General features: G+C 44.4%; 1 protein-coding gene across 3 annotated transcripts in view; it reads right to left on the bottom strand.

Moving 5' to 3' along the window:
* The window catches only part of PLEKHF2 (pleckstrin homology and FYVE domain containing 2), an 85184-nt gene that overhangs the window by 17857 nt on the left and 42218 nt on the right, over positions 1-25109 (bottom strand). For 2 of the 3 annotated variants that reach the window (XR_012901310.1, XR_012901309.1), the window contains exon 2: positions 1687-1764. The gene's annotated coding sequence lies outside the window, so the exon portion shown is untranslated. Of the gene's footprint in view, positions 1-1686; positions 1765-7395; positions 8939-25109 lie in introns of those variants that run through there. The other variant, XR_012901311.1, reaches the window with a different exon arrangement.

Here is a 25109-nt window from a genome sequence, read left to right on the forward strand (position 1 = left end):
ATTTTCCAGTTTCTGAATGAGAGCTCAGATGCTATGGGAATGGATACAGTAATGAAACCTGAATAGAACTAAATAAGCTGATATTTGGTCCACTAGAAAAAAAGTCTGTTGGAGTCCTTAATCAGTAGCATACTGCTCTCTGCTGAATTGACGGCCTGTCTACACTGGGCCAAATGTCAGGAAAAAAGCCCTTTCAGAATATCCCTTCTTTGTAGAATGAGGTTTACAGAGATGCTGAAAAAACAAGTCTGCTTTTCTGAATTTTTTTTTCAGAAAAGCAGGCATGTTCCTTGGATGTGGCAGAGCTTAAAACTCTGCAGTCTAGACATACCCCCTGGGATACCACCTCCACCATCATGAAAAAGTGGATATTGAAAAGTATAAGGCCAGTCAGCCATTACAACAGAAAATAAAAAACAGTGCCTCATTCTATAAACCACACACATCCCCATGCCAAAACCTCTCCAAGCACTTCAGCGCTCAGCCAAACACCAGGAATAGCAGATAATACCCTTGACTATGGAAAACTGTTTTCATTGCTTTTTTTTTTTTGTAATTTTTAAACACTTAAATCTGAGCTCCACTTTGAAATATCAGGCTGCTCAAAAAATTCCACCAGTCCCACAGAGCCTTTATAGCTATCCAGATGTGTGTGAAAATGCACAGCTTGGTTGTTGTGTATTATAAAGACAAAACGTTCTCAGGTCCCCCCCTTCCTGGACCTCAACTGATCCAGGATCCATGGAATGTTTTCTTCTTCATGCTCAAATTTTAATGAAGCAGCTGCTGAAAAGAGAGCTTCAATGCTTGCACAGTTACAGTTAGTGGTATGGTCTCAGCCTCTCACCTTTCAAAGTTACCTTATCCTTATCAGTTCCATCAGTCCCATAAGCTGAGATGTACTATTCTCTTCCTATGAGCTATGAACTGATGCCATTATGATAATTGTTGGGCCTCAAGTGATTATAACCAAAAGAGACTGATTACAAACACTGTGACACCTAAGCAGGTGGAACCATCTTCAGCATTAGCATCAATTCCTGTGATCTGGTCTTCTTGAGATAAAAATCACTTTTCCCTCTTTCATTATTATGAAGAGGGGATACTGCTGAAAGTTCTGCCCTTCATGCTCCTGAGTGATTACTGTATACAAGGAACATAGATCTGGAGCCTATTCTATCTGTTTTATCATAGAGTTTTTATATTGCTGTCCATCTCCATAGTAACCAAATGAAGTAATTGGTTTTTAGCTCCTTTCTTGTTGGTGGGATTTGCAGTCTTCAGCATTATCCAAGGAAAAGACTGTGCACCTGCCTCTCCAAATGAGCTAAAATGCCATTTTATCATTCCTTCTTGCCTGCTCTCTGCAGTAGAGAATGCTTATCAATGCCTCTTCTGCAGTACTAAACTGCAGCAGTTTTGAAAAGCTGCTTGCTTAAATCTCACTGCATTTCTAATCTATTTGTAGGCCATGACACGCCACTAAAATTTCCAGATGTTTCTTAGATACATGATCTATTGAACACCTCAGGTTTGTGGGTATGGAGAGGCATGGTAAATTCTAGGCTTGGGATTTATGTCTAGTTCCAAGCCTGTCCAGGTATGCTTTATGGTTCTTTTATGAGTTGTGATTGCCTCTGATCTCACGGATATAAACTCTCACGTGTTAAAGCAAGTGGCACTTACATTTTAATCTTTGTCTTCTTCCTTCTGCCCTAACACACACGTTTTGTGTTTAATCCCAGGGGCAATGGCTTTCTGCTTCTGAAAAAAAAATAAGAGAAAATGCTTGTTGCTTCATTTTCCTCCACCTTTTTTACAAGATTTTCAGAACAGCAGAGCTGGTTGCACTGTGGTTTGAAGCATTTCAAATGTACCCTGCTGATCTCAACCCTTGACATCACTTCTGTACGTTACAGTTTCTTGGAGCTCTGGCCCTGGGGAACAGATGAAAAAGTGATGTGAGAGTCTATATTTAGACTCTTATTTCCTGAGTAAGTAGAGATTGGGGACGCTACAAATAAGACACTGATTTTGGAGAGCTTGCAGTGCAGTGATCTGAGAGCTGTTTTAGTACTGACAGGCACATACTGTTGCAAAAGGGCAAGGAAACAATGGGAAAAATACAGACAGGGCCTGATAGCTGTATAAGTGAGACCAGAGACAACCTAGGAGAAAAGAGGAAGCTCAAGTTCTCAAATCAGTGAGACTATCCATGAAAATATGGATTGTGTCATGTAGGGAGGATCCTATTGATTAAGAGTGTGCTGACTCTGAACGTGCACCTAATGAGATGTATATTTAAGCATTTCACGTTTTAATAACTGGACTGACAGTGTCTAATGTACACAAATTCTCTACCCCATCATCTTTCTAGGGTCCCCCCCACACACACATATGCCTACATTCCCCCTTTCTGTTAAGTTGTAGGATTCTGCTGTAGTTGTAATTACAAGACATTATCTGAAAAAGGATGGGAAAAGGAAAACCCGGCAGAAACAGAGAATGGGAAACCAAGAAAGAGAGGAACCTTAGCCAACACTACTGTCAAAGGAGCCAAATCTGGAACTCAGTCCATCCACGAGGATTGAGAGTTTGAGATTTTTGTTGTTAAAGTAACAGCACAAAGATAACAGCACACTTGTATGGATTTTCACTGCCTATTTGATGAGGCATTTGAATTTTGGCTGCACATTACTGTAGTAGTGATGGCAAAAAGGGAGTGATTCAAATGCTGTTGTATCACTACAATACAGACTAATAGTTAGAGGCACAATTGGATAAAAACTAGTGGCAGAGTCACCAATTAGATAGGCCTTCCATTAGGTCTTATTTTGACTTGTGTTATTGAAATGGTACCCAGGAGTAAAAAACAAAAATTCACCATAGTGGTGTGAACATGTATACCTTGATATTTACAGAGGGCTTCTGTTTTGCAGAACAGCTGAAAGTCAGGCCCATAATTAATAGAAGTTGTTGTGTGCTGTCCTCTCCTTACTGTGTAGCGTCTCGTCGCCATCTCATCCCCTACTTTCTGATTTTGAACACTTAAAGTAAATACAAATACTCAAATGGAAAAAAAAGGAATGTCCATTGATTTCTATGGCAATTCCCCAAGAAATATTTATGGCAGATCCATTAACATGATCTTAATTCACTCTGATTCCTATTATTTCAAGGTACACCTAAAGAATTCTGAACAGAGTACATTTTCTTAGCAATTTGTTCATGTTGGTTCATTGCTACTCCACCAATTGTCCTGATTAAAATGATAGGGTCAATTCAAGGTTGAAAACCCCCACGTACAGTGAAATTACAAACATGTAATTTACTTGGCTCATATTTTTGGTTAATTAATAAAGAAGATATTTCATAAATAGGTCAGTCTAATTATGACTCAGCTTTATCTCAACTTCTTTCATCATGAAAAAATAGGGTGGAGTAAAATTCAGCCCTTAGATCTACTTAAACTTGTTCCACATTATAATCAAGTGAAATAGTAGCTACAGTCTGGGGATATTTTCATAGGGCCTTCCCATAAAACTCAGCATACACTACTGTAATCAAATTCTATGCTCTTGCTGAGGAATTGTACATACAGGAGTTCCAGATTATTCAGCTATAGAAGTAATTGGTGTAGAATTATAGTGGAGCATAGACACTGTTGTGAGGGGTGTGCTATAAAGACTATTGCTTAGTCAATCGGATTTGATTAAGAGATTCAAGTAGGGAAAGAGTGTTTGCTATAGCGGGGTGGCAGGACCTACAACTCTGCACAGAGATGTGGGGCTCTACTGTTACTTCACTCATCTATAGTAGGATCTAGGACCCAAATCCACAAATATGACTCAGGTTCTAATGACACTTGACTTTTAAGTATTTAGAAAAATCACAGGAACACCACCATGATTCACAAAGTCAGCACATTAGGTGGGAACTACCCAAATTAGCCTGTAGGAGTTGCCAACAAATAAAGTGTGTGCCCTTCTCTCTGAGTTCCTGCACCACTCAAATGGCATATGGATCCTATTCTAATAGGTGTGACAGACTGCCTAACTCCACACAAAATAGGCGGGGGGGAGGGAGTTGAGAAGGAAGAGAACAGCCCTTAGCCCAGTAGTTAGGGTACCCACCTGGAATGTAGGAGAACATATCTGAATACAGATCTCTGCCACTCCTCTAGTGCACATTTTAACTATAGAGCTATGTGATACTCTAATGTAGTGCTTGCTCCATCTCTCCTATTGAAGCTGTTCCATTTGAATTGAATGATGACATATGAATTGAGCCAGAGAAAGAGTTAGAATGTCTTTATAGCCAAGCAGCATAATCACTAGGCTAAAGATTATAGAGGGGTCTTCCTGCCCAGTGGCTCTCTTGGGTGGACTTAGGTAGCCTCTGAGCATACCTACTGCACTGGGCCCCACCCATGATGTAGGCAGCCATACACTCATCTTTCTTGTGGTTCAGAAATTAATCTGGGACATAGGTACCCAGATGCCTGGAGTGGCGCAGCAGGGCACATAGGCAAAGGCAGAAACAAAGGACCTAAGGCATGTTTCCTGCAAACATCAAGGCAGTGAGTGACTTTAGGTGCCTACAGGGTTATGTGGCAGCTGAGCAGAAGTTCTGTGGATCACAGAGGTGCCCAAAAACAAGAATTAGGCACCCAAGAACCTTTGCAATCCCACCTTAAAACTTTGCTTAAAACAGTTGAATATACTCTGGTGTCTCCTCGCAGACAGGGCTTAGTAACTCTAGGCTTTCAGAGAGGTGGGCATGGCCTGTCAATCAGACAATGCTTGGAGGAAATGACTAGGCTAGGGGAAGAAGTTTAAGCTGAGGTTTATGTTGCTATGATTATCTGAGATACCAGAACATCCAAAGCCAGGAAAAGGATGAATATGACTTTATGCAGGCAGTGTGAATGGTGTATGAAGGGCAAGAATAGCACCTGCCTACCACAAGATAACCACAGCTCTGGAGGGTTTGTGCAGTAGTTGCCAAAGACTGTCCCTATGTGTTATCAATTTACTCATTATCATTTGCTGTTAAGAGACACATGCACAAGGGTTAGATGCAGGGCAATGGTGGGTCTCTCCAAATTCCACCTACAGCCCATTACTAATTGGCTGCTCCTGCTAAAATGATCAGCAGCGCACTAGTGAATAATGTTGCTATGCTACAGAGACAGGATGGGCCGGGGTGAAGGTGCTAATTCCCTGCACTACCATGTGTCCTGTGCGAGCTTAGATTAGGGGTGCTGAAAGCCACTGAACCAAATTGCAAATCCTGTATATGATAGAAACTACTTCAAGCCTGGGGGTGTGGCAGCATCCTCCACCCCTACTTCCAGCACCTATGCCATAGACCAGTCATTGAGTTCCTCATCTGCCAGCATCTACCTGCATCTTCAGTCTTCTATTTTATGTGCCACTGACATCTTCAAAGCCACCACTCAGCTGCCACCTAACCCCATTGGTCGGGATTTACAAAGTCTCTGCCCCACACGGAATGAGTTGCTCAAAGCCCTACCACAAGACACATTCCCAACAGCCCTGAAACAGGATTTTCAAACAGGGCAGGGGCAAGTCTCTCTCACCAGTGCGGCCAAGCCTGAAGTGTGCTCAGAGCTCACTGGATCCCTGCCAGCCAAAGGACCAGGTGCAGGTTCCCCACTGTGTGGAGGGGCAGCCCAGCAGGCTCACAAAAGACAGGTAGGGACCCCGAGTGACAGGTAGATATTTCATTGATAGGCATGCCTCACTCAGCTGCACCATGGCAGGTCTCTCCTCTTGGACCTTTGGGGCCCACTTCATTTGCATATTTCCAATGGCTTCCATGAAGCAACATCAAAGGTGGATTTGGCCCACTGTTTTAGTCCCTGTTAGGCTGGGTTTGCACTGACGTAGGTAGTCACAGACAGCACTGGTGTCACACCCCACCAGGCTTTTGTGTGAGGGGGTTGCACAGACGTAACTGCACAGGCGTGTTCACACCACAGCTAAGTGCCATAAGACAGGGAGGCCCTTAGTCTTTCGGCAGACTTGGTAAGAGAGCACCACAGTAAAGTGAGTCACAGCTGGAACATTATCCCTGAGCGCAGGAAAGCTAGAACGAACTATTGTCGATTGCCACAAACTTTCTCATTGCTTGAAAATGAAACTGTAGTTTTGGCAGACATCGATGGGACCCCCAAATAAGGTTGCCAACTGTTTAGTCACACAAACCCAAATGCCATCCCCGTCCCTGCCACTCTCCTGAGGCTACTCCCCTGCCATGTCCCTTCCCAGAGGCCCTGGCCTTGCTCACTCCATTCCCCCTCCCTGCATCGCTTGCTCTCCCCCACCCTCACTCTCACCACACTGCAGCAGGGGGTTGCAGTGCAGAAGGGAGTGTGGGTTTCAGAGGGGGTTCAGGGCTGAGGAAGGGGTTGGAGTGTAGGAAGGGTTGTGGGGGTGCATGCTCCAGGCTGCACTGATCTCAGGCAACTCTTGGAAGTGGCCAAGCACATCTGACTCCTTGACTCAGGGGTGGCCAAATGGCTTTGTTTGCTGGCCCTGCAGGCAGGCCACTGCAGAGTCAACACTCAGGGCAGGGCGCAGGGGCAGCGTGCAGAGATTCCTAGGTCACCCCATGCCTAGGAGCAGAGCATGCAGGCCATTGCCGGGAGTCACATGGAGCCAGGATACACAGGGAGCCTGCCTTAGCCCGCCCTTCTGCACCAGTGATTAGACTTTTGACTTATTAAAATCTCCTGCATTGATTTTAATAGTGACTGGGAGATTGAAGTAGATTCCGGTAGACTCCCAGCCTAACTTCCCCCTAAGCTGCGCACCAGCACAGCTTCTCATTAAGCCCAGCCATGGCTGGTCCCAGTCCCAGCAGGGAGCTGCCACAGCCAGCAGATGGGACCCGCTCCCTGCCAGGCTCAGCACAGATCTGCTACAGCTGGGAGAGAAGACTCCCTCCCCACTGGCTCCACTGAGCTTCTGTGGCTAGGGCAAGGGGCCTCTCCCCCCCCACAGGCCCAGCATGGAGCCACCCAGGTAAGTCCAAATCCCAACCTCTTGCTCAGTGTTAAGGGGCCATCCAGCCCTGAGCCCTCTCCTGCACCCCAAAACCCTCACCTCCAGCCTGAAGCCCACACCCCCAGTCAGAGATCTTGCACTCCAATCCTCTACCCCTGCCCTGAGCCCCCTCCTACACCTAGAACCACTTGGCCACACCACACCACATGAATTTTGTTATGTGCACTAATATGAAGGTGATACAGCCCACATAACCTAAATATTGCCCTTCACCTCCATACTAGCGCACATAAGAAAATGTATTCCACTAGGAGGTGGAAAAAATTAGAGGGAACACTGCTTCCAGGCAATTTGGAAGGGTTACCAGCTCTGTCTCCAAAGGATGTGCCAGCTTTGCATATTTGCTACATGCAGTCCCGCTCCATACCCTGAAAGAAATAAGGGAAACAATTTAGCTGAATGCTACTGTTCAGTGTAAGCATCACATTTGGTCCCCTATAACTCACATGTAGTTAAATACCAGGGCTTGATTCTCCAAGTATAGCCATCTACATCCTTGCAAAGTCGGTATGAAATGCTAACAAGCCAGGCTGTGCATTGCATCTCCCTTGCAGAGTTGTAGCTGGCTACCTAAGGTGCAAAACAGAGAAGGACAGTGCAAAATTCTCTCTCTACTGGCAGGAAAGTATATCTTGCACTTTGCTATGAAGCCACATCGCTCTGTCACAAACCAAAAATAAATGCAACTAGAAGCAGACAGCACTACAAGCTACTTAATATTGTTGCCTTCAAGGTCTTTAGGCCAAATCCTATGGGCCTGACTCATGCAAATGGTCTCACTGAATTGTCAAATGCTATTTATAGGACTTGAAATTAAAAAAAGTTTCTGGCCATTCTGAAATAGAAGCAGTCTTTGAAGGTGTGGTTTCCTACTTATCACTGCACATTTCGTGCTGCCGAGGCTCCGCTCTTAGCCAATAACCTTTTAAAAGCTGCACTACAACTAAACTACATTGGACGGGTAGCTGAATTCTCAACACTATGGGACTGGAACAAATCCTACTTCCTCTTTCCCTGCTATGTGGTCACAAACACAGCAGAACCAGCGTGTTCAATTGGGCAAGACATAAGGAGCTCATAGCTGTAGTACTGAACACCACCTCCAAGGCACGCAGCTGATGGAGCATAGGAATTTATGGCAGGAAAAACAGAAGGAGACTGCATATTAAATATTGAGTCTTGACACTAGATGACCAGGTCAGCTGGTGTTTTGGGGGTCCAGGTATGCTCAGTGATTCTGCATGTGTCTTGTTCAACTTAATCCAAGATATTTTGTTTGTCCCTCCTTGTTCACAGCTAAAGCTGAGCACAATTTTCCATTTTCCCCAAAAATGCATACTCAATGCAACCAAAACACATCAGGAATTCATGTTAAATTCTCCCTAGTTGTTCCAATTGAAAAAAAGCAATTGAAAAATCTAAACAAAACATTTTGACATTTCCTAAATAAAACATTCTGATTTTTTTAAAATTTGAAACAACTTTTCATTTCAATTCAATTTAAAAAACAACATATCTAAAAGAGTGTCATAAGGAGGAGGGAGAAAACTTGTTCATCTTGGCCTCTGGAGATAGAGCAAGAAGCAATGGGCTTAAACTGCAGCAAGAGAGGTTTAGGTTGGACATTAGGAAAAAGTTCTTAACTGTCAGGGTAGTCAAACACTAGAATAAATTGCCCAGGGAGGTTGTGGAATCTCCATCTCTGGAGATATTTAAGAGTAGGTTAGATAAATGTCTATCAGGGATGATCTAGACAGTATTTGGTCCTGCCATGAGGGTAGGGGACTGGACTTGATGACCTCTCGAGGTCCCTTCCAGTCCTAGAATCTATGATTGATTCTATGAAATAGTCTTGCAGTACCTTAGAGTAAAAAAAATGTAGATGGTATCATGAGCTTTCATGGACAAAGCCTATTTCTTCCGATTAAGTGGGTTTTGCCCACAAAAGCTCATGATACCATCCACATTTTTCTGTTAGTTTCTAAGGTGCTGCGGGACTATTTGTTATTTTTTAAGTTTATTCGGTTACAGACTAACACGACTACCCCTCTGAAACTTTTCATTTCAAATGCTGTTTCAATTTGATTTTATAAAAGGTTAAAATCTCAAAGGTGCAGAAGAACGTTTTCGTCTGAGTAGAACAAAACCTTTTGGTCAAGCTGAAACAAGCTAAGCGAAATATCAGTGATTCACACCGCTCTGCTTATATGCTCTATGCGCCGTCTTCCATTGCTGGCATGGTCATTTGCAGGGACTTTGTGACTGTAGCACCTGATATCCAGAAACACCTTCCCATATCATTGTAGACTTTTTTTATTAAACACCTTTTGCTCTGTTTCTCAACTTCTCTCCTTCTATCAGTGGAATTCTGACTGAATATCTTGCTGTCCTAATGGGCCAAATTCAGTAGCTAGCTCCCCAGGGAAGCCCCAACTAAGAAAAGTTCACTGGGAAGGTGGCAGGCAGCAATGCACCCATTGGAACCTCCACTTTTCCTCTACTGCTCTTTGTCCTCTATAATTTGCCCTACCATGGTATATGGCTTTATCTCCATAGGCTGCACAGAAACAAACGTAACCATGAAGCTGTTACTTTTACCTGCCTGGCCCACAGTCAGTGTACTGGACCTAATGCCTTTGCAGTGTTGTTTCTGTAATTTAGGTCATTTGGGGGAGTTTGTATGAAAGATGTTATGTGAAATACGATTCTGCTTTATTTTATTGTCTACATTTATTTCAGGGATAATATTTAGGGCCAAACCAGATCCTGGGTGCCTTACTCAGGCAAAACTCCCAGTGACTTTAGTAATAGTTCTGGCTGAAGGAGTATTAGCAGGGGCTCCTGGTTGTGGCAGAGGGTTGGGGCTCAGGAGGGAGTGTGGGCTCTGGGAGGGAGTTTGGGTACTGGAGTGGGAGGTGCAGCACTGGTGAAGGAGTTGGAGTGGGGGAAGGGGTGAATATTCCAGGCTGCACTTACCACAGGTGGCTCCTGGAAGCGACCAGCACGTTTCCTAGGCTCAGAGGTCTGACTGAGATATTTGCAGCTTTGGACTTGTGTGGCTTTGCCTTTAAAACAATCACTACCTTGCAGCTGTAATTAGTTTTGCTTTCCATATTTGTATGCAAAACTCTACTGAGCACACACAAACCAAGCTACGTATGTGGACTTTATGGCAGGAGTGCAATGAATTTAGGGCAATTCAGTTGTCTGGTTATAAAAGAATCAGTCTACGGCAGTGATCTACAGCAGTGTTTCTTAAACTTTTTAAGACCGAGGAACACCAAACAATTTTTTTATGAGGAACACCAAGGACTTTTTTTTGAGGGATAAAAAGGGTTGGGGGAAGTTATTGAGCAACAAAAAATTGCCTGCCCCTTGAAGGGCAGCCATTTTAAACTCTGTTGTTCTCCGTGGCACACCTCCGACTGGCTCGCAGCACACCAGTGTGCTGCAGAACACAGTTTAAGAAACACTAATCTACAGATTGGCAAGATAGGGTTGCCAGCTGTCCGGTTTTTAACTGGACAGTCCGGTAATTGTGTTTTCTGTCCAGTGAAAAAGCAAACAAAATACCGGACATGCAAAATGTCTGTTATTTTCTGTTTTTCCTCGGATGGAAGGCCAGCGGGGACATTTTTCCCCTGGCGCATCTGACAGGAGAGAGGGTGGAGTGTCCCTGGGGCCACTTTAAAAACTCCCCCCAGCCTCCCATGCTGTACAGCTAGATACGTCCGGTTCCTCTCCTGCACATGGGAGAGGCTACACAGGAGATCTGGCCAAAGAGAGAAACTCCATGTGCTGGAGCCCTGCGGCATGTCAGCCAGGCAGCAGCGAAACAGGTTGCCGCTCCTTCCCAGGCTCAAGAGGCTGCCAGCAAAACTCCTTTTGCCATGAGCAGAATGAGAGGGGAGGGGAGGGAGGGGATCCATTCCCAGAGTGGGAGGGAAGAGAAGCCCCTGAGCCCCTCCCTTGCATGCGGCACCTTTTGGAGCTAAGGGGAAGCCACAGCAGGGTCAGCTTCTCCCCTTCCTGCCCCCTTCCCTTCCCTGAATAGGCTGGCTAGCCTCTGGCAGACTGGAGCCTTACCAGTTAAGGAGGCATGCAAGACTGAAGGGAAGGTGGGGTGGGAGGGGAATACCTTGCAGGAGTGGGAAGGAAGAGAATCACCTCCAGCCCCTTCCCTGCATGGGGTGCATTTAGGAGGAAGGGGTGGCCACATCTGGGCGAGCCCCAGAACTCCTTCCCTGCAGTAGGCTGGCCGCAGAAAGAATCAGTGTCTTGTAGCCCTAGCTAGCCCTACACTGGCTGCAGTGCCTCCTTAACTGTTAAGGAGGCATGTGGAACCTGAGGGAAAGGCTGAGGGAGAGGGGAGAGGAATCCCTTGCAAGAGGGGGAGGGAAGGGAAGCCCCCCGCTATCCCTTCCCTGCATGGGGTTAGGGTTGCCAGGTGTGCAGTTTTCACCTGGACAGTCCGGCAATTGTATCTTCTGTCCAGTTAAAAGGGGGAAAAAAAATCCAGAAAATACTAGTATTTTCTGGTTTTCCTCAGATGGAAGGCTGGTGGGGACATTTTTCCCCTGCTGCATCTGGTGGGTCTTCCCTCCCAACCAATTTTTTTTCCCTGCCATGTTCACTATTTTTTGTGAAACTATCTAGCAACCTAATGGCAAGATGATGACCCAACATGAACTGGGCTCTAGTGGATGAGTTTTGAAGTCTGATCTTCATCCACATGTTCCACTATATTATCAAAGACTGAGTATACTGCTATTTTTAAAATGGGGGAAGGTGGGAGAGAGGGGAAAGTAGCTGCAGTTCAGTAATAAAGATTCAAAGTATTGCCTCTGAATGGCACTCACTTTCCCTACGAAAGGGAATCATTTACAACCTGGTGAAGGTCTCATTTGAAACCTGGTTTTTGTCTGTGCTTGTCAGAAGCATATGTAGCAAAACAAAAATAACTTTGCAACTATCGTGTCCCATTTATTCACCATAAAATTAGTCTGAGGTGTGGTTTACATTGTACTCATGCTATTGAACAAGCCACTGGGGGACGGGGAATATTAAGCCTTTTTTTATTGTTAAGTGCCCATGAAACAGACAAGGGCTATTCAAGGCTTTGGACTCACCTATAACAATTTTCTGCTGTGAAATCTAGATGATCCATTGAATTGCATAAGAAATTGAACTCAAATGTTGTTTTTGCAGAAGCTTGTTTGCTAGGCCAAATGACTAATATGTATTTTATCCTTAGGGGACATCACTGAAGAAATGCTCTTAGTTTCTGAGCAGAGTACGATGTCCAGTTTCCATTACATGCTAGCATTCACCCAGCCTTGCAGAAGGAAGCCTCCTTCTTAGTCTCAGAGTTAGAGCTGCAAGGCAGCTATTGCCATCTCGCTATGTTGAAATCAATCATCTTTCCTTTGGTATGAATGGAAATATCTAGTGAGTGAAAACCCCACCCTCTGTTTATCCCCAGCTGCAGTGTTTTTCATTTTGCAATATCACCAACTCTCACACAATTAGTTTTGCTTGAAGCCTTAGCTCCGGGTGTCTGATTTACAAAAGAATCTCAATTTTAATTTAAAAAGAATGCTGGAGCCCTTTTGACTGCAAGGGAAAGTCTGAAAACATAACCCCTGACCATTTAAAATCACAGGCAAGTAAAAATCATGACTTTTCTCAAGTCAAATCATAATTTTTGAGTGTTGGGGGTTGGTAATGCTTATTTGGAGCAGAACTAAAAGTACACAATTGCATACTAAAAAGCCTCAGACCTAATTAAAAAACAGCATGAAAGGTCAGTGCAGACCACACCACCACTAGAGCAGACCTTTGCCCATACGAACTTTTCCCTGGACAATAACAGGGCTGTGGGCTCACTGATCAGTCCAGCCAACATGGAATGACAGTCGGGGCTTTGCAGGATTGAGGCCTTGGTCACACACAAAGTCAGTTTTAAAAGTTCTTCTCTAAATGAGGAGTAATTTGATTTGCCCAAGTGCAGGTGATAGCTGGGGAGAATGTGCACAATTGTTAGTTTCAGGCTGGGCCTCAGCACATGCCAAAGGAAGCTAGATGAACGCTAGACCTTTGATCCATTATAACAAACATGCCACAAGTGCCCCAGTGGCAATCCTGGAGCCAGTTCAGTGTCACTCTCACTGAGATACTGTTACAAAATTTCTAATCAAACCAAACAAATGAGGAAATTGTAATAGTCATTGTTAGGGGCAGAGAGATTGTTTGACAGAAGATGCTGAAGATATGGGGTGGGAGAGAGAATAGAGGCAGGAGTGCCAACCAGGGAAGTGAGGTACCCCCCTCTCCATCTCTCTCCTCTAAAGTTGGCAACTCTAATGCTGCTGGCACCTGCTCCCTGATGCAGTCTACAACTCCAGGAGTTCCTTCCCTAGATAGGGATACCACCACACACTAGCCAACACTCTTATCTCCTTCCCTACCTGCCTGGCAGCAGACACTTGATTAGTCTGAAATTAGGTGCCTAAGATTAATGGCCATATTTGAAAGTGTCAGCATTAGCCACCTGCTCCTGTTCCTCCACTTGCAAAGTGGAGATCACAAGAGCCAGGTGTGAGGCAGGGAATGCAAAGACTGGTTCATGCCTGCAAGATGCTTTGAAAATGAAAGGTTCTGCACAAGCATTGAGTATTATTAGCCAATGGGGATTTTCCGCTTGCTTAAGAAAACCCAAACCATTAAAGTCAACGGTAATTTTGCTTGGCTACATCTACACTGGCATGATTTTCCGGAAATGCTTTTAACGGAAAAGTTTTCCGTTAAAAGCATTTTCGAAAAAGCACGTCTAGATTGGCAGGACGCTTTTCCGCAAAAGCACTTTTTGCGGAAAAGCGTCTGTGGCCAATCTAGACGCGCTTTTCCGCAAAAAAGCCCCGATCGCCATTTTCGCAATCGGGGCTTTTTTGCGGAAAACAGTACTGTGCTGTTTACACTGGCCCTCTTGTGCAAATCATTTGCACAAGAGGGCTTTTGCCCGAACGGGAGCAGCACAGTATTTCCGCAAGAACACTGACGATCTTATATGAGATTGTCAGTGTTCTTGCGGAAATTTAAGCGGCCAGTGTAGACACAGCCCTTGAGTAAAAGAATGTATGATAAGACAAACTCAGGTGCATCACTTTCTAAATGCATTGGCTACACAGTGTTTGAAGCAGAGACATGTACTAACCATAACAGAATGCCAGAGGTACAAAAAAAATCCTAAAATAAAACAGTGAATCTAAACTGGGTGGGGTTGCAACTTCTTTGGAGGATAGGGACATAATTCAAAATGACCTTAGCAAGTTAGAGAAATGGTCAGAGGTAAACAGGATGAGGTTTAATAAAGAGAAATGCAAAGTGCTCCACTTAGGAAGGAACAATCAGTTCCATACATACAAGATGGGAAGCGACTGTCTAGGAAGGAGCATGGCGGAAAGGGATCTAGGGGTCATAGTGGACCACAAGTTGAATATGAGTCAACAGTGTGATGCTGTTGCAAAAAAAGCAAATATGATTCTAGGCTGTATCAACAGGTGTGTTGTAAGCAAAACTCGTGAAGTCATTCTGCCGCTCTACTCTGCACTAGTTAGGCCTCAGCTGGAGTACTGTGTCCAGTTCTGGACGCCACATTTCAAGAAAGATGTGGAGAAATTGGAAAGGGTACAGAGAAGAGCGACAAGAATGATTAAAGGTTTAGAGAACATGACCTATGAAGCCAGGCTTCATGAACTGGGCTTGTTTAGTTTGGAAAAAAGAAGATTAAGGGGGGACATGATAGCGGTTTTCAAATATCTAAAAGGGTGTCACAAGGAGGAAGGAGAAAATTTGTTCCTCTTGGTTACTGAGGACAGGACAAGAAGTAATGGGCTTAAAGTGCAGCAGGGGAGGTTTAGATTGGACATTAGGAAAAAATTCCTAACTGTCAGGGTGGTCAAATATTGGAATAAATTGCCAAGGGAGGTGGTAGAATCTCCCTCTCTGGAGATATTTAAGAACAGGTTAGATAGACATCTGTCAGGGATGGTGTAGACGGAGCTTGGTCCTGCCTTGAGGGCGGGGGGCTGGACTCGATGACCTCTTGAGGTCCCTTCCAGTCCTATTATTCTATGATTCTATGATTATTCTAAAGATATAAAACATGCCAAATAAAAGGGCAGGTGAAAATGATCCTCAACCCAATATTCCTATCATCAAAAATGTATGAGTTAGGCCTCCCAAAATCATGCAAATGTCTTAAATTCATGAGTTTTAAAAACACAGTTTGGGTCTTCGTTTACCTTCTGGGTTTTGAGTCTTTGGCGTCATTTTCCAGTTTTTCACCAACACCATAAAGGCTAGCGATTTACCATTTTTAAAAAAATTAATGCTGAGATTTTTATGCACTTCATATGACTCTAGGAGCTGAGCCTGTAAGAAAAAAATCAGTTTCACAAACTGGCAACACACTGCTTCCATTGCATTCTAAAGTCAGCTGCAAATGCAGATGTTCAGACAGATGATTCTCTTGTCTAATCCTGGGGATGATTAAGCCAAACAAAGTGTTTTCTGTGCTGCCTCCTCTGCTGACAATAAAAGTAAGAGGAATCTCTGTTTGACTTACTGACCTGGAAGTTAAGATGAGAAGACAATAAAGAGAAGAATTTGGTCAGTAAGCTGGAATTAATAGATGACTACAGACCTCACTCTTTTCTGGCACCTTGTGTAGTCATGTACACCTATACAAAGTGCGTATAAAATGGTATCATGCCAGCCACTCTGAAGAAAGGCAATTGGCTAATCAAAATACAAGGCAGAGGAGGACACTACAGGATCTTCTCTCTCCCAGCAGCCAACCATATCTTGCACTTTGCTATATAGCCACATTGCTCCATCACTAACCAAAAATAAATGCTCAATACACAACTGAATATCACAAAGCTTTAGGTCTTCAAGGCCCAATCCTGTTTGTCCTACTTCAAGACTTTTGCTCTTCTTGGGTTTGGCACAGTTTTATAACTATTTTGGAATACGATTTATCATCAAAATAGTTATACCACTACTGCCCCTACTATGAATACAGTCAGACCAATAGAAAAGTGTTTATATGAGTATAACTTATTCTCCTTCTTGTACTGTTTGTTAATAGTTACTGGTATAGATAACTATGCACACTGGAGGAGTTAACCCTGTAGTGGTATAATTAAAGATGCACTGGCTTGATTATGTAGAAAGGCCCCTGAACTGTACTTAATGTGTTTGACAATTTCATCATGAAAGAGGGTGCAGAATCTGTGGATAATATCATCACCAATCATGCTCTCTCACTTTTAGATAAAGCCTCTCTAATGCTTACTGCATTTCTACTCAGTCAGCTTTGTAAGGCTGATTTTCTTACTCAATTAGGCAATTTTTAAAAAATCAACTATGTATTCTGTAAAATAAATAGTAAACCAATAGTGAAAACTAGACTGCAAAAAAAGAATCTATATCTTTCCATCTTAAAACTACATACAGCCTGCAGGGGAAATGATTGCTCACTTAGTACTTCCCACATATCAGATAAATCATCTACCACAGGTATTTATTTGAAAAACAAGCAGTTGTTTTCCAGCATACCATAGCATGTTTAGGATTGAAGACATTAGTGCATTTGGAGGATGGGTTTCTATTGCAAGAACTGCCATAGCGGATCAGACCACTGGTCCATCTAGCCCAGTATCCTGTCTTCTGAGCGTAGAAGGTGCTAGGTGTTTCAGAGGGATTTTACAGAACTGGGCAATTATTGAATGAACTCTGTCATCCAGTCCCAGTTTCTAACAGTAAGAGGTTTAGGGACTCTCAGAGGATGAGGTTATCTCCTTGACCGTTCTGGCTAATAGCCATTGATGGCCTTTCCATCCATGAACTTATCTAAATCTTTTTGTTAAAAAAAAATAAATCTATTTTTGGCCTCCACAACATCCCCTGGCAAGGAGTTCCACAGTCTGACTGTGCATGGTATGAAGCAGCACTTCCTTATGTTTGTTTTAAACTTGCTGCCTATTAATATCATTGGATGAGCCCTGATTCTTGTGCTTTATGAAAGGATAAATAACACTCCACTTTCTCCACATTATTCATGAGTTTACAGTCTCTATCATATGCCCATTTAAATCATCTCTTTTCTAAGCTGAATAGTCCCAGTATTTTTTCTCTCTCCTCATACAGAAGCTGTCCCATCCCTTCCATCCATCTTTTTGTTGCCTCTCTCCATGCATTTTCCACTTTTAATAATTTTTGAGATAGTGACTAGAACTGCATTCAGTATTCAAGGCATGCTGATATAGTAGCATTCTGATATTTACTGTTTTCTTATCAATTCCTTTCCTAATGGATCCTAACATTGTCTGAGCTCTTTTGAGTGGATGTTTTCAGAGAGCTATCCACGATGACATCAAGATCTCTCTCTTGAATAGTAACCGTTCATTTAAGCCCCTTCATTTCATATGTATAGTTGGGTTATGTTTTCCAATTCCCATTACTTTGTATTTATCATCAGCAGCGTTGTTGCCCAATCCTCCAATCCGCGAAATCTCTTTGGAACTTTTCACTGTCAGCTTTGGACTTAATTATCTTGAGTAATTTTACTGGTTACCTCTTTTTCCAGATCATTTATCCTGTTATTGCTATTTAAATCTGCCCTGTATTGCTCCATTAATCAATCAGTGCTTAGGACATCAGCTGTGATTAACATCTCTCAGAATAAACAGCAGTTGTATAAGGTCACCTCTATCCTTCTAATGAAGAAACTTTGAATTATAGGACCTCTCACCACAGTGACAACATGGGCACTATCACACTATCATAAATACCTTAGCTAGCCAGTAAAAGGCCTAAATAAAGGGAAGGAAAAGAGGGAGAAATTGGGTGGAAATTTTCTGCCCTGACTCTAGAGCCACCAAAACACAGGCCGTAGCTTCTTCACAGGTTTTCTTTAATATGAGCTTGTGAAGAGCAGTCCAATTGAATAGAGGACTGAGTTCATAGATTTGTCAGCCAGTAACAGAAAGCACACGCACAAGCAAACTATCCAGACTTCAATCAATAATACTGTGTGTGAGATGCCCATTCCCTCTGGGCCGTGGGCAAGTCGCTTCTCTCTGAGCATCCATTCCACCATCTGTCAGAATCTAACTATACTCACCTTGCTTTATAAAGTGCTTTGAGAGCTACACAGATAGAAACCCCTACCCAGGAGTTAAGGTATTATAGAGCATTTTGTTTAGATCCAAACTCTGTAATAGACATTCATCAATTAGGCTTTTGAGGCAGGTGATATTTATTTTGTAGGTGGGGAAATGAGCACAGAATCACGTAACTTCACAATGGGCACTTGCTGAATTAGGCCTCACCTACACTACACTTTCAGGTTGATCTAAGCTACGCAACTTCAGCTATGCAAATACAGTAGCTGAAGTTGACATACTTACAGTGGCGTCTTCTGCATGGTAAGATTGACAGGGGCTGCTCTCCCATTGACTCTGGCTACTCTTCTCGTCCTGGTGGCATACCAAATCAATGGACAAGTGCTTGGAAGCCAATATATCATGTCTAAATAGATGCAATAACGTGATCACTGGTAGATCAATCACTGCAGCATCGATCCCGTGTATAGTGAAGACAAGCCCTTAGTGGCAGTGAGGCATGTTTTGTTACCAAAAATTGCCTTTTGGTGACAAAACAGTGAAAGCGTTTACACTGCAATGTGATTTTTTGTTGGGGAAAACACCCAGTTTTGGCAACAAAAAACTTCCACCCCTGCAAGAGGCTTTTGTCTTTTCCTGTCCCTTTTGTCATGATTATGAGGGTTAGCTAGCAGCCTGGGGATTAAGGGGTTAACTACATCTAGCCAGGTGGAGTGACCAGTAGGAATGTAGGTGGGACTTTCAAACTGGGACAAAGGAATTTGGGTTTTTTCCTTTCTCCCTTTTGTCTCTCTGGGGGGGGTTCTCTGCAGCTACAGAGAGGGACAAGCATGTCTCTCTCTCTCCAAGACACCATTCTTCATTTTCTGTAAGTAGGGTAAAGTTTAGGTAGTTTCGTTAGGCTTTATTGTTTTATGGATTGGGTATGGGATCTGAGATCTGGCACTGTTTAAAATATGTTTTGGCTTTTCTTTGTAACTAAGTTCTAGGCCCATGGAGTTTCTCCATGAGTATATTTTGTTACCTTCCCATCTATGCATTATGCTTGCAACAGGAATATTGTTGTAATAATAAAAGTTCTTTCTTTTATTTTTATTAGCCTGGCATTGGTTAATTGTGTGCCCTGATTTTTATTTTAGGGGTGAGATTTCCCAAATGATCTTTCCCCTGATTTCCTTATCAACATTTGGGTGGTGGCAGCGGAAGTTTTATTCCCAAGATCTAGGTTTTTAAGATTTTGGGGGAAGTTTTATACCAAAGCCTGGTAGAGAAGGCTTTGGGGTACAGTTGCTGGCCCCCACTTCTGCATTTATCATGCCAGAGTGGGGAAGGAGCCATGACATCTTTTAAACAGTGCCAGATCTCAAATCCCATACCCAACCCTTAAAACAATAAAGCCTAACGAAACTACCTAAGCTTTACCCTACTTACAGAAAATGAAGAATGGTGTCTTGGAGAGAGAGAGACATGCTTGTCCCTCTCTGTAGCTGCAGAGACCCCCTCCAGAGAGACAAAAGAGAGAAAGGAAAAAACCCAAATTCCTTTGTCCCACTTTGAAAGTCCCACCTACATTCCTACTGGTCACTCCACCTGGCTAGATATAGTTAACCCCTTAATCCCCAGGCTGCTGGCTAACCCTCATAATCATGACACCTTTATTGTCCACAAAGAGCCAGTGTGGACTCTGCTGTTTGTTTTGTCGAGAGAACTGGCGTTTGCCAGTATCCCATAATGCCTGCCCTGATGGTTGTGCTCAGTGTTTTGTGGTCTCTGCTGCACTGCAGGCATGCATCCTTCCCCTTTCAAAGCTCTAGGAAGTATCTGAGAGCTGAGTGAGCTGCTCCATTTCAGGAACAAAAAAGGGACAAATCATTGGAATGCTTCTGTTCTGCTCTGCTAGGAACACAGCATCCGGCAGACTGTTTCTTCAGGGGGTGGGCTGGAGAAACTGGTGTGCTGCTTTGACATTCTTTAGCTCAGAGCTGTACAGAAATCCCAAGAAGCACAGGGATCTGCCTTCCCTCAATACTGCACTATGAGATGCTTACCCACATTGCTTTGCTCTGTCATCAGGGTGCTAACAATGTGGTCATGTCAATAATGGGAGGCAGAAAAATCGGTTTGACCAGTTTTCACTTCTAGTGACTTTTATGAGACAGCACTTTCATCACCAAACCTTCCCAGTGTAGACATAGCCTCAGAAACAGAATTTATGGGGAGGAATTAAGCCAATGGAAGGGAGCAGGAGGTGGGTTTCTGCACTGGAGTTGGCAGGAGGAAGCTAACAGAGTACAAGACAATAGCACCCATAAGGGGTGTCAAGAAAGAGCAATAAAGAGATTTCTTATAACCAAGAGGGAAGGCAGCAACTTGTACAAGTGAAAAGACACAAGAAAGAAAGAATCGGCAGAAGATGAAGATGGGAAAGCCACTTTCAAGATTAGCAGATGTGATGAGTTTAAGATGAAAGAAGAGCCACACATAAATATTACATTTACCTGAGAAAGCAGTGCAGTTAAAAAAAATAAAAAAAACCAACAAGAATGCATTGCAGACTCCTTCCTTCTGTCTTGGGGCCTGCACTATTTAAGCAGAAAACTGCTGCAACAAAAAACCTTCGATCTTAAGGACAATCCCCTCTTTCAAGGATCTGACTCTGTAATTTTAACTCGGCAAAATGCTCATTGACCGGAATGAGTTTTGCCCAAGGCAGTTGTGGAACAGAATTTCTGGACCATATACAGCCTTTAAATAAACAAAAGCCTTAATTTGGAGTTATGGGTCATTGCCAAAGGAGCAAATGGCTAAGTGTTTAATGGCTGGATCAAGCTGTTACAGAAAGCTTTAAAGCTTCTTCATCTGTGAAGAGATGAAATGTGAAAGAAAGAAAACTAAAATTAACCCAACCCTTTTTAAGGCCTGCTGTAGCTGGCCACCCTATTTGAAATATTGCTGGAACAGTTCCTTCTAGTCTGATCAATCCAGCCTGTTTTTCCAGTCAGCTATACCGCAAGGCTCAATGGCAATATTTCTGTTACAGTTTAGAACCTGATAATAATGTTCCTGAAGAAGGGATAATGAATGGTAATTTAACCTACTGTTCAAGCAATTGACTAAGGGGAGGAGTAGTGTTCACTTTATATATTTGTCATTTCATGGAGCAGTGAGGCAGGTGTGTCCTCCCTCCCCAGATGTTAGTTTTGCAGCTATAATTGTGGCCAGGGCATGAGGGACACTGATCCCCTTTAAATGTTTTGAGTTTTATTTCTGTTGAAAACTAATAGCAGCTAAGAACAGTAGATTTTATTCTTGTCCTCAATAGCTAAGTAATCCAGACACACTTTCAATGCATTGAACAGTGTTGGACAATAACACTTCTTACCCATATTCCACCATTTCCCCCATCTCCCCTTTTCACCTATAAAATGGTGCCAATCGGTTTCCAAGCTTCATTTGTTCTCATAACAGCTTTAAAACAGCTTGCAAGTAGTTAGGGCTCAGCAACATTCAGTTGTCCAGCTGTCTAAAGCGTTAAAAAAAAAAAAATCCAGCAGAACCTGAGGATTTTTACTGTGTTTCTGGGGAGTTCAGGAATCTGACTGTGGCATGTGTTCAAATATGCTTCACCACCAGCAGCAACCCCAAACCATTCTGCAAAGGCCTTCAAATGAGCCACAAAGGAGGCTCTTGTGCAGCCAACCCCCTGGCTGGACTGCCTTAGGGGTTTTGCTTCCCTTCTCCACATTACCCATTTATGCATTTAACTCCTCGCCTCCTTTCCCCCCAGCTATCCTTGCCTGTGCAGGAGGGAGAGAGGCTGGAACTTTCTTTCCCTTCCCTTCCCACATGCCTCTAAATCAGAGGTTCTCAGCCCACAGCCTAGGGGCCACTTGTAGTCCAATCAACACACAGCTGCAGCCCATGTGACATCCCCAGCAGGGGTTGATGCGAGTTTTGCAGGGCCCAGGGCAGCACAATTTCTCCAGGCCCCGCTTTGGAGAAAAAAAAATAGAAAAAAGGCATCAAATGCACAAATTGAAAGCTGTTTTCATATTAAATGTGAATTGGGTACATTTGATAGAAACTTAATTTAGAAGAAAAATTATCCAACTAATTATATTGTAATTCATTTTTAAACAAAATTCTGCATTAATAAAAAAAAGAGGGGGATGTCCAAATGTTGAGCAAAAAAAGTGCCCTCCCCCCTCCAAAAAAAATCATGGCACCTTTAAATCTCACACTCCCCATCCCCATTCATGGCAGGGCAAGAATGTCCCAACTGGCTTTCCAGATGAGAAAAACTGAAAATACCAGACATTTTACTGGTCCGGTATTTTCTGGGGGTTTACCACCTGACAGAAGCCACAAATACTGGACTGTCAGGTCCAATACCAGACACCTGGCAACCCTAGTCATAACTCAAGCCTGCATTTACAACAGGCCAAGGACGTAAGTTTGGGGATTTTGGCCCCTTCCCCACTTCGGAAAAAGATCATAATGGTGGTGGCGGGGGGAGGATCGTAAAGCGGGCTGTTATAAAGCAGGGGCTTCCTGTAATTGTGGCAGGGGTGGGAAACCTCTCTTGGGTTAGGGGACACTGACCCTACAGAAAAATCAGCTGGGGACCACACAAACGGGCTGGGGACCAGCAGGCCTGGAGCGGATCTGGCCAGGGGTTTGGACTGTGCCCCAAGGCAGGGAATTGGGATGCAAGGTCTGGGAGGAGGGTTATGTGGGTGAAGATATCGGAGTGGGAGTGGCTGGGGGGCCGGACACTTACCTGAAAGTGCTGCTCGCCCATTTCTCCCACAGGAGCTAGCTGGCTATGTGCTCCGGGATTAAAAGCCTGAGGGGAGCGGTGATTGGTGGGTTCCCGCAGCTGCCATTGTCCAGGTCCAGCCAATGGGCTTGTGCGGGGGAGCGGGGGGCGGAAGCAGCCATGAGGGACCCTCTCCTGCCGGCTCGCAGCTCCTGCACCACAAAGAGCCCCGCCGCACTGTTCTGTTCTGCGTGGGGCTGTTGCTGCCTCACGGCCAGACCCGACCAGCACGGGGTTTGCTTCGGCCACTGCAGCGCCTGTGCGGGCTGCCTGCTGCGGTGGGGGTGGGGCTCGAGCTTCCAAAGCGCCACATCGGGCTCCCTCGCAGGCCCCAGGCTGCCGACCCTGCTCTAAGCAGGGCAGATGAGAGGTTAAAAACACCGGCACCGGCGCAGGGCCTATTAAAGCACAGGGCCCGGGGCAGCTGCCCCGCTCGCCCTGCCCTATATCTGCCGCTGATCCCCAGGACCATACAAGCAATATATGCATGGCATAGGCACCGAATTCCCCTCAAGCGGGGGAGGGCACAAATATGTTGGGGGACAAATCCACCCTGCTCTGAGATCCCCTCCAGATCCCCATGGCCAGTGCCCCAAAATACAAAAACCTCCCCCCACTACCCAGTAACCCCCCAGTTTCATCACCACAACTGCACAGCACTCCCTGCAGGCTCCCCCTCACCCAATGCCCCAACACGAGGGCTACGTCTACACTGGCATGACTTTCCAAAAATGCTTTTAACGGAAAAGTTTTCCATTAAAAGCATTTTCGGAAAAGCGCGTCTAGATTGGCAGGATGCTTTTCTGCAAAAGCACTTTTTGCAGAAAAGCGTCCATAGCCAATCTAGACGCAGTTTTCTGCAAAAAAGCCCTGATAACCATTTTCGCGATCAGGGCTTTTTTCCAGAAAACAGTACTGTGCTGTCAACACTGGCCCTTTTGCGCAAAAGTCTTTCGGAAAAAGGCTTTTGCCTGAACGGGAGCAGCATAGTATTTCTGGAAAAGCACTGACAATCTTACATGAGATCGTCAGTGCTTTTTTGGAAATTCAAGCGGCCAGTGTAGACAGCTGGCAAGTTTTTCCGCAAAAGCAGATGATTTTGCGGAAAAACTAGCCAGTCTAGACACAGCCATGCAGTTCTCTCTCAGCCTCAAACACACAAACCTCTCCCATTCCCCCTCTCCCCAGAGATCCATTCCCAAATAAGGTTGCCAGATGGTTTAAAAAAAATACTGGACACACTTGACATTCTATCACAATCTACATTACATCTTATCTAGAAAATACCGGACATCCATATTTTCTCATTTATATTTTCTCAATTTGTTTCCTGAACAGAAAGCTCAAATACTGGACAGTCCAGTTCAAAACCGTACACCTGGCAACCCTACTCCCAAATATACTCACTAGCCCTGCTGGGAGACGCCCTAGTTTGCCAGGCCTCGCTGGCTGGGATTGGTCCCAGGACAGGGTTCTTTCCAGAAGCAGCACAATCAGCCAGGCTGGAGGGAGAGTAGGGCCTGTTCAGGCCAGGCTTCCTCAAGACCCACTTGCCTTATGAGGCCCAGCCAAGCCTCCTTCCCCACTGATTGAGACTGGCCAGTCTCTACACAGGCCTTGGGGTGCTGGGCAGGGGCAGCAGAGGTGGTGGACAGCAAAGATCACTCAGTGCAGGATCAGGGCAGAGCCCTGAGATACACTCCCCATAGCCCTTCCAGCCCAGGCACACATGCCAGCCCTATAGTCATCAGCCTGCCAGCCCACATAGAAAATCCAGGCTAGCCACCAAGCAAGTGAGTGGGACCTGCTGGCTTGGAGCTGCAATATGAGGAAGGATGCTGGCCTAGTGGTAAAGGCACTATATAGACTCTGCAACCAGCTTCCTGTGACCTTGAACAAAGTTAGTGTCTCACTCTGTACCTCAGCACCCCAGCTACACAATGGAGGTGATGACACGCTTTCCTTTCTTCCACGTTTTGTTAGTTCTTCAGGGACTAGCACTGTCTCGCT

The sequence above is a fragment of the Pelodiscus sinensis genome, chromosome 2 (genome assembly GCF_049634645.1).
Source record: "Pelodiscus sinensis isolate JC-2024 chromosome 2, ASM4963464v1, whole genome shotgun sequence".
Taxonomy (NCBI): Eukaryota; Metazoa; Chordata; order Testudines; family Trionychidae; genus Pelodiscus; species Pelodiscus sinensis.